At 41.4% G+C, this 7869-nt stretch overlaps 1 long non-coding RNA gene across 1 annotated transcript; it reads right to left on the minus strand.

The window, feature by feature from the left end:
- Positions 1–2564: 2564 nt before the first annotated feature.
- On the minus strand, positions 2565–7412 carry LOC122462519. Its single transcript, XR_006285094.1, has 2 exons — positions 6207–7412; positions 2565–4278 (listed from the first exon to the last, which is right to left on the minus strand). It is a non-coding gene; the product is annotated as an uncharacterized LOC122462519 (long non-coding RNA).
- Between the last annotated feature and the right edge of the window lie 457 nt (positions 7413–7869).

Here is a 7869-nt window from a genome sequence, read left to right on the forward strand (position 1 = left end):
TTATACACTAGAAAAATGAATTAAACCATCAAATATTATATGTTTCAATGTAACCTTTTTGCATTTCATACTATGTTTAATTTATTACATCCAGAAAAAAAATAGAGGAAATCTTTCTATATTCAAGGATGGGTTGGTTTTTTTACATTTCGTGATAGTCAATGAATATCATAGAGTAGTCTGATGGGGTTTTTGGTGGGGTTGATTTTTTTTTAAAATGAAAATCCATGAGCTCTCAAGCCACTACTAACATTGACTTTCTATCCTCTGATAGCATGTAGCATCTTTGCAGCTGGCTTTCTGGCATGACCAGAGATATGTTATAAGGGTCTAATCCAATGCCCACTGAAATCAGTTGGAAGTCTCCCACTGAAGACAGTAGGCTTTTGACCATACTTTAATATATGATGTGTTTTGCATACTTAATAAGGGAATAGGAAGCAGGAATAAATATCTGTCACGGAAATGTTTAGGTTTAGAAAATTTACCTTAAAATCCCATTGATGAATAGACAGTCTGCCAGTACGAACATCAGTTACAAAAGTAAAATCCTGGGGGGTTGTAGGAATGAGGACTAGTTTTGATTCCCCCCCACCATTGCATATTTCTTGCAATAACTAACATTTGTCATTGCAAAAAATATTTATAGCTATTTTAAATATCTTTTAAGAGATTGGTGTTTTTTTCAGCCAAGCTTTTAATCCAGAACAATAAATTTTCCTGATTTATGAGGCTCTATAATGCCTTTATTTATTAGTGTTAGTGTGATCAGTGAAAACGAAGTCCCTCTTCCAATAATTTGGGGACCAAAGGCCCAGTCGCTCAACCCTTATTTATGAGTTGTTGCATTGAACCAGAAACTTGAAGTCTATGAGATCAGTGAGTGAAAGTTAGGCCAGTTATTTAGGTAACTAATTATGAATTTGGGTGCCTAACTTTAGGGACCCAAGTTTGAAAACTTTGGCCTTAAAACACTAGATGAAAACGCTGGAAGATCCAATCTCAAAATGGCACTACAAGGGTTAATGTCTCTTTAGGGGATTATTGTTCAAAATCTTCACCTTAACAAATGTTATAAGAGGAGGTTTAATGATGAGACAGTACTCATGCTGTGCTCAAGGAGGAGGAGACTGCTCCATAGAGAAGAGGCATCATGGAAAAAGGGAAGACCACAGAAGTGGAAGGAGGATACCAAGAGGGTAGTTAGAAGGGAAACTTGGATGAAGTGAAGGTAGAGGAAATGAGAGCAGAGATGTAGGCAGGACAGGAGCTGTACAGATCCTGGAAGCTGAGGATCAGAAACTTTGACTTTGATGTGGAAGGTAAGGAGAAGAGAGGGAAGGGACCCAAAAGGAAAGTAACATGGTCCAAGAATGGGAGTAGAAGAGAGTCCAGGGTGTGGCCAGTCTCTAAAGGCATACATAAGATCAAAAGGGTACAAGAAGTTCCTCCTTCTGTGCCATCCACATAAGGGCTCCCATCAACTTCAATAGGGCTAGAATTTCATTCACTGCCTTTCTGAGGTCCAGTGGCTCCTGATACTGCCTCTCAGGTGATGGAACTATGTACAAGCTCTACCAAGGGGATGTAGCTAAAAGCCACAATTCCATATCCTCATTCTCCTCTCACACAAAGCTCAAATCATGCATAAGTCAGTGGAGTGATATGGGGTGAAATTAGTGTAAGCGAGAGGAGAATGAGCGCTGTAGTGTTCAAATCTGAAAATAAATCCACCATCCATATTTCATTTCCTTCAGCATGCCTTCTCATTTTGATAAGTGTGGCACTAAAAGCCCCCTTATGCCAACTCACTTCTATGAAACAGTAAATCACAGCTGGTCTGACAAATTCACTATGCCCAACATACTGTCAGAATATTTATCCAAATAGCCTCTTGTAAGGTATCATATAAGAACTGGTGACATGCTGGTCATGAATATCATGGTGTGATGTAAGTAAGTGTTCTGGAAATGTGTTCTTAAAATACATTTTGGAGGCAGCTGACAAAGGAATGTGGATTTACCTGTCCGCATGGAACAAGCTAATAGGCAGATAAGAAAACTGCATGGCTTGATTACAAGCAAAATGACAATACATTTGCATCTAAACAAAGTAATCAAGCCAATTGAAAAAGCAAGTTGACCAGAGGATGAAGAAGGGGCTTGCTGCCTGCATCCTGAATAATAAGCAGCAGAGGAGAGGAAACTTGCTTTTCAAAGAATACATTTCAAATGTTTTCTGCACTATAAAACAGAAGAAAGGGGACTCCTTTGTTATCCATCACTTAAAGAACAAAAGGGGCCAGTGAACTTGGAATCTGTGAAAGGTGGATCTCCCAACTATGTGGGTTGAGGATGCCGAGAACTGACTGTAGGTGAGAAACTGCATGAAACTAGGATAAAATTTTAGACTCTAGAAACCATTTTTATTGGTTACATTTTCTGTTTCTATCATCTCTGCTTAGTATCACTCAAATCTCTGTTCTTTATTAATCTTATTTTTGAGCTAGAGGGACCTTTGGTCTGACCCAGTTTGGGCCGATCTTATGTTCCTGTTATAAATTCATATCAGTGTGGTTACTCTAAAATGAGGTGTGCATCCCCAGTTGAGCCAACAGATCTGTGTATATTCTCTCTCTTTGAAAAAAGTGGATGCAGTAATTTCTGAGAGTGTCCAGTGATAGGGGCTGGATACTGCAGAGGAATGCTCTTCCAGCAGTTCTTGGGGTTCACTACATGTTACCCACAAGGCAAAATTAAGACTGGCAGTGTCTCAGATTTTGTTGGTGAGGCAAACAGACTGCTGTGACAGGGAACTAACACACACAAGCTTCAACAAAGCTCTCTTGCTGAGATGGTAGGGTAACTGTAGCTTACAGTTCTAGGCACCTCAAGAAAGTGTCACAATGAGCTATGTTCCTCAGGTACCCCTTCATTTTGTTGGTTTTACTACTGTAAAGCAGGCATAATATGCTTGTAATACATTGTAGTGAGCTCTACACAAAACTCTGTAGCTTTAGAATGTTGTTAAAGTACATTTATCAAGCATCTCAGAGAGCTGACACTCTACATACATATGGCTTTATCTGTCCATTTCTTCCCAGTAGGTAAATTTTTTTATCATAAATAAAATCACAGTGCTACTTTGTTATTAGTCACCTAATCCAATGAATTCCAGTTTCAGGAGTAATAAGTAACATTCTAATTTAGCACTGATAGTTGACACCACCTCAGATTTTGGGGGGGGGAGGGCATGTTTTTCCATTTTCTTCTCAGACAGCCATGTTTTTATCCTGCAAAGTTCCCTGTTAAAATGTGATCTTTGGAGAATGGTAACTGATGTATTAAAGTTGGCTTATTTTTATTGTACGAAGTGTTTGTTTATGTAAAGCACCTAGGGACTCTGCCATACATTAAAATTAGGAACAGAACAAATATATAGCTGTGGTCCCCATTTGTTAGCCATATTTGTCTGTCTAATGGAGGAGGACACAGAAAGACCATATTACAGTGTCTGATCATCTCAAGAGTTCTCCCCTCCCCCAGGTTTTTTATTTCTGTGCATATGGGCACTTGTTAGTTTGAGGCAGGTTAAGCTTGTCAGTTCCTTGTAGATCTCCATTTCATGTCAAATCCTGCCCATACCTCTGTGGGAATGGAAGATTTTTGATTCCTGGTGTACTTGACGCAGTACTCTGTGCATGGGAAGCAGGTGAAGGATGTCTAGACCAATGGTATGGTGGTGGCAGAGACAACTTGCACCCAGCAGGGTGTCTGGTTTTGGAGCATGTACGTGGCATGGTTAGTGGACATTTAATCCTTTTATTAGCAACTCCCCTATTTCACATGGTGAGGACACAGGGGCAATAGGATTTACTTCAGCCCTTAGGTTGTCCTAGAAGCTATGGAGAATTCCATCCACTGCAATCCTCAAATTATCCCAGTTCACAAGCTTTCCCACACCTTTTTCAGGCTGCACATGGATCCAGAGATTTCTGGCAGAAAAAAGGTTAACACAGCAGCTCTGCATGGGGAGGATCCATTTTGGCTCACCCAATAAAACCGCTGCCTTTAGGCCACACAAATCCCAATACAACTCTCAGCCACAGTAAAGCATGGGTCATCCAGATAGCAGTTCCAGGCAGCTGATATGAGACACCAAAGCAGTTGGAGGATATAGCCTCATTGTGCGGAGTAGCTGTTATTGCTATTGGGTGCAGAGAGTAAAGGTCATCCTCCATTTTGGAAGGTGGGGTTCTCAAACAGTGGCTGCCTGAAGCTAAATAAATACATACATCATAAATACATCAGAGGGGTAAACACCAGGGAGGCAGAAGTTATTGAAGCTAAAGGACAATGTCGGCACATGAACAAATAGTTACAACCTGGTCACGAATAAATTTAAGCTGGAAATGGGAAGGAGGTTTCTACCATCAGAGGAGTGAGGTTCTGGAACAGCCTCCCAAAAGGAACAGTAGCAGCAAGCAACTTAGAGTGCGATAAATTTATGACTGGGTTTATACGATGGGTTGTCTGCAACAACAACGGACTGGACTTTATGACCCAGGAGGTCCCTTCCTGTCCTACAGCCCGTGGTCCTATTTCTAATGATCAATGTGGATGCTAATTCTGTAACCAGAGTAGGCTAAGTAAGGTGACATGTTAACAAGAACTGGCTAGAAAAAGGGTTACCCTATTTTTTTTTTTTTTGGGCAAACAGTCAATTTCAAAACCTTTCAACAACTGCTAAAATTGATATGGAAGAAATATGAATCCTTCTGAGCAGAGCTCTTAAACAATGCTTACTTTTTTTTCCTAAAGCATAATGTTTAGAAGTACATCTACAGAGGATAAAATACAATTTCTTCCCATCACTGATGAGGAAGTTTGGACAGGCAGAAGCCTCATTCATTCTTCTACTAATAAAATATGAAAGTGCCATCATAGCTATAATTTCCTGTGGCATCAAAACGGTTTCCTGTTAATATTTCCATGTTGTTGTTGTTCATACAACCTCCCCTAAATATTAGCATTTTCAGCTGGCAGAATGGAAATGCTAACGTACAATAGCTGTGACGCACAAGCCCCATTGTAAGGCTCTTGATTAAAAACCAGACCCTGCAGAAGCAAAATTCTGGATGAAACTACCCACAAGGACTTGGACTGGAATACAAACCCAGAATTAGATCGAAATCCAAATTTCTTATCCATCTCCAAATTCAATTCCTATTCCTACTCCCCCACCCCCATTTTGAAGAAACAATGCTGTCATTTAGGCTAATTTCTAATTCAAATACAAGCCCCTGTCTATTGTGCAACCCCATCATGTATCTTTGTTCTGAATAGCATTAATGCACACCTCCGCGCCACCTTCTCCTCATCTCTGCTCAAAATGCTTGGCTAGGAAGGAGTATGTTATTGAAAAGAGCTGATGAACCTATACAGATTATAGCTCCATATCCTTGCTGTCACACTGTCTGAATCTAGGAGGAGTTTGGGGAGCAGACTGGTGACAGGACACAGTGCATTGGAAGCAAACAAATTAACTAGAAACTATTTTTAGTGAATAACCCATTCAATCAATGTAGCCATCAAGTCTCACAGTTATGGGATTTATTCTAACAAACATTTTGAATATTCATATAACTCCTACTTTCCTATCCATAGATCTATTAGATAAAGGAATATGGGCATCTCCAAAATGGATGAGAAGGTATCTTTGTAAGAGAGATGCTCTAGGAATTATTTTGGGAAAATTTCTATGGCCAGTGTTGTGCAGGAGGTTGGACGAAACAATTACAGTGGTCCTTTCTGGCCTTTGAATCTATGCCCATACCCATCGGCATGGTCCAGAATCTAGGGATTTTATTGCCCCAAGTAAAGTAGAAAATGCCTTCCCCTTGGAGTCAGAAACATATAAAGTAACCACCTCTATTATTTTGCTGTTTCTGTTTGACTATTGTGTCTGGAGGGTAGAACCAATCCTGATGATATGAGTATTTGTCTATCCTGTCCACCTGTCCTAGTTAACCTGATACAAGTCACTGTAACTCAACGATGCTCAATCACAGTTTTCTTCAATCGAGTTAGAAATAAAGGGGCAGATTCTTAGCTGGTGTCAATTTACCTATCTATTGTCTTGAGTGTACTGGGGATGTTATTTTATGGGATGTGTTTTCAAGAAGAGCTGCAAAAGGGTTGACTCACCGCAGGTGTAGCCCCTTGTGTCCGGGTGTGGCAAAGCAGGCTTTCTTCCTCCTCACACTCTCAGGCCACAGTCACTCTGGTCCCACAGCGCTCTGCATCTTCCATTATTCAGCCCTGAGGCCAGCTTTAGTTCTACATCCCTTTCAGGGTACTCCAGTCTCAAGCTCACAGAAAACAATACCCATGTTCCAGTCTCAGCCCTTCTTCTTGGGGGTTACTAAAACCCACATGTCCTCACCCAGGATCTGCAATGTAGACTATTCAAAGAAATCTCCGCTTCAGTACTTTTAGTCCCACTCAACTCCCAGTACTTTATCAAACCTTGTCTCAGGCTCACCAAGAGCCCTTTGTCTCCCATCATCTTGGTTCTTGTCTCAGCTCCATACTGAACCTTCTTTCAAGCCCGCTACAATGAGAATTACCATCTCCTTTATTCTTTGCCTTTTAACTGTCTGTACCCAGGGCTTTCCCTGACATCCTCAGCTTCCTGGGCTGCTTACCTCAGGGCTTCTCGCTGGGGCTCAGCCGAATACCTGCAGAGTTCTTTCTTCATTTATTTCGGAGGACTCCTTCCCAGGGCTTCCTCCCTGGAGCCTTCACTCCTTAGAGGCTGTCACAGGAACCTTTTCTTTTGTGCTCCTCTATGCAGTTCCACAAACTTCACTCCAAATGGCCCTTAGGGTTTACTGTTACTGCTTGTTGGGCTTCACTGCCTCCATCTTTCTCTTGGCTTAGAGACAACACACCTATTGCCCAAGGCTTCACTGCCCTGGCCTCCAGGTTTCTTCTGGGCTCAGGACCTCTAATTCTGGCTTCAAACTTCAGGCCTCTGAGGCATCTCTCACTCTTAGCCCCACAGATGAAACTCCCAACTACCTTTCTCCTAGCTCTCCTCTCCCTGGCCTTTCTCACTGCACTGTTCTCCTTCCTGTGTGAAGACCCAGCTTCTCCCCAGCTGGGTTTGATCACCAGTTAAGTATAACACACACCCCAGGTGCAACACAGTGGCCTAACTGGGCTCAGGCTAGATTAAGCCTGGGCAATATCAAACTGGGCAGGTGCATCAGTTTTGCAAGATTGTACACACAGATGCTGAGCTGTGCATGCAGTTTGGCATGTGTGAATGTAATGACTCATTTGGGACTGGACTCTCAATAGTGATCTTTATAACTGTGGCCATAATTTTGTGCACTCAGAGTGCAAATGTTGCTAATTAGATGTCTAACAGTTTGTGGGTACAAATCAAGTAAACATCTAACAATTAACATCTGATAATTGTGGTCACAGAAGTGGAAGCATAAGTGTTTGCAGGCAGAATATTACACCCTGAAAATGGAAGTTTTCAGGGTCCAGTCCAGGCTGGCAGTCTAGTCCTATGTGTGTTCAAGTGTGGGTTTTACACATGCAATGCAGTAGCACTAATGAACTGCGCATGTGTAACTGAAGAGACCAACTCCTTGAAAAACTGGTCCCATGTACCTTTGGTCCTTTAACTTTAGTGCCTAAAAGTAATACTCTTAAGTAAAAATGACTTTTTTTTAAAGAGTTTTATAACCCCCTAGTTCCAGTGAAGCCAATAGCAGCTGCAAGTCTCAGTACCTAAGGAAAATCAGGTCACTCTGACTTAGGTTCATAAATCCATATCTAGGCCCTTAACTTTGGC

This window comes from Chelonia mydas, chromosome 12 (genome assembly GCF_015237465.2).
Source record: "Chelonia mydas isolate rCheMyd1 chromosome 12, rCheMyd1.pri.v2, whole genome shotgun sequence".
NCBI lineage: Eukaryota > Metazoa > Chordata > Testudines > Cheloniidae > Chelonia > Chelonia mydas.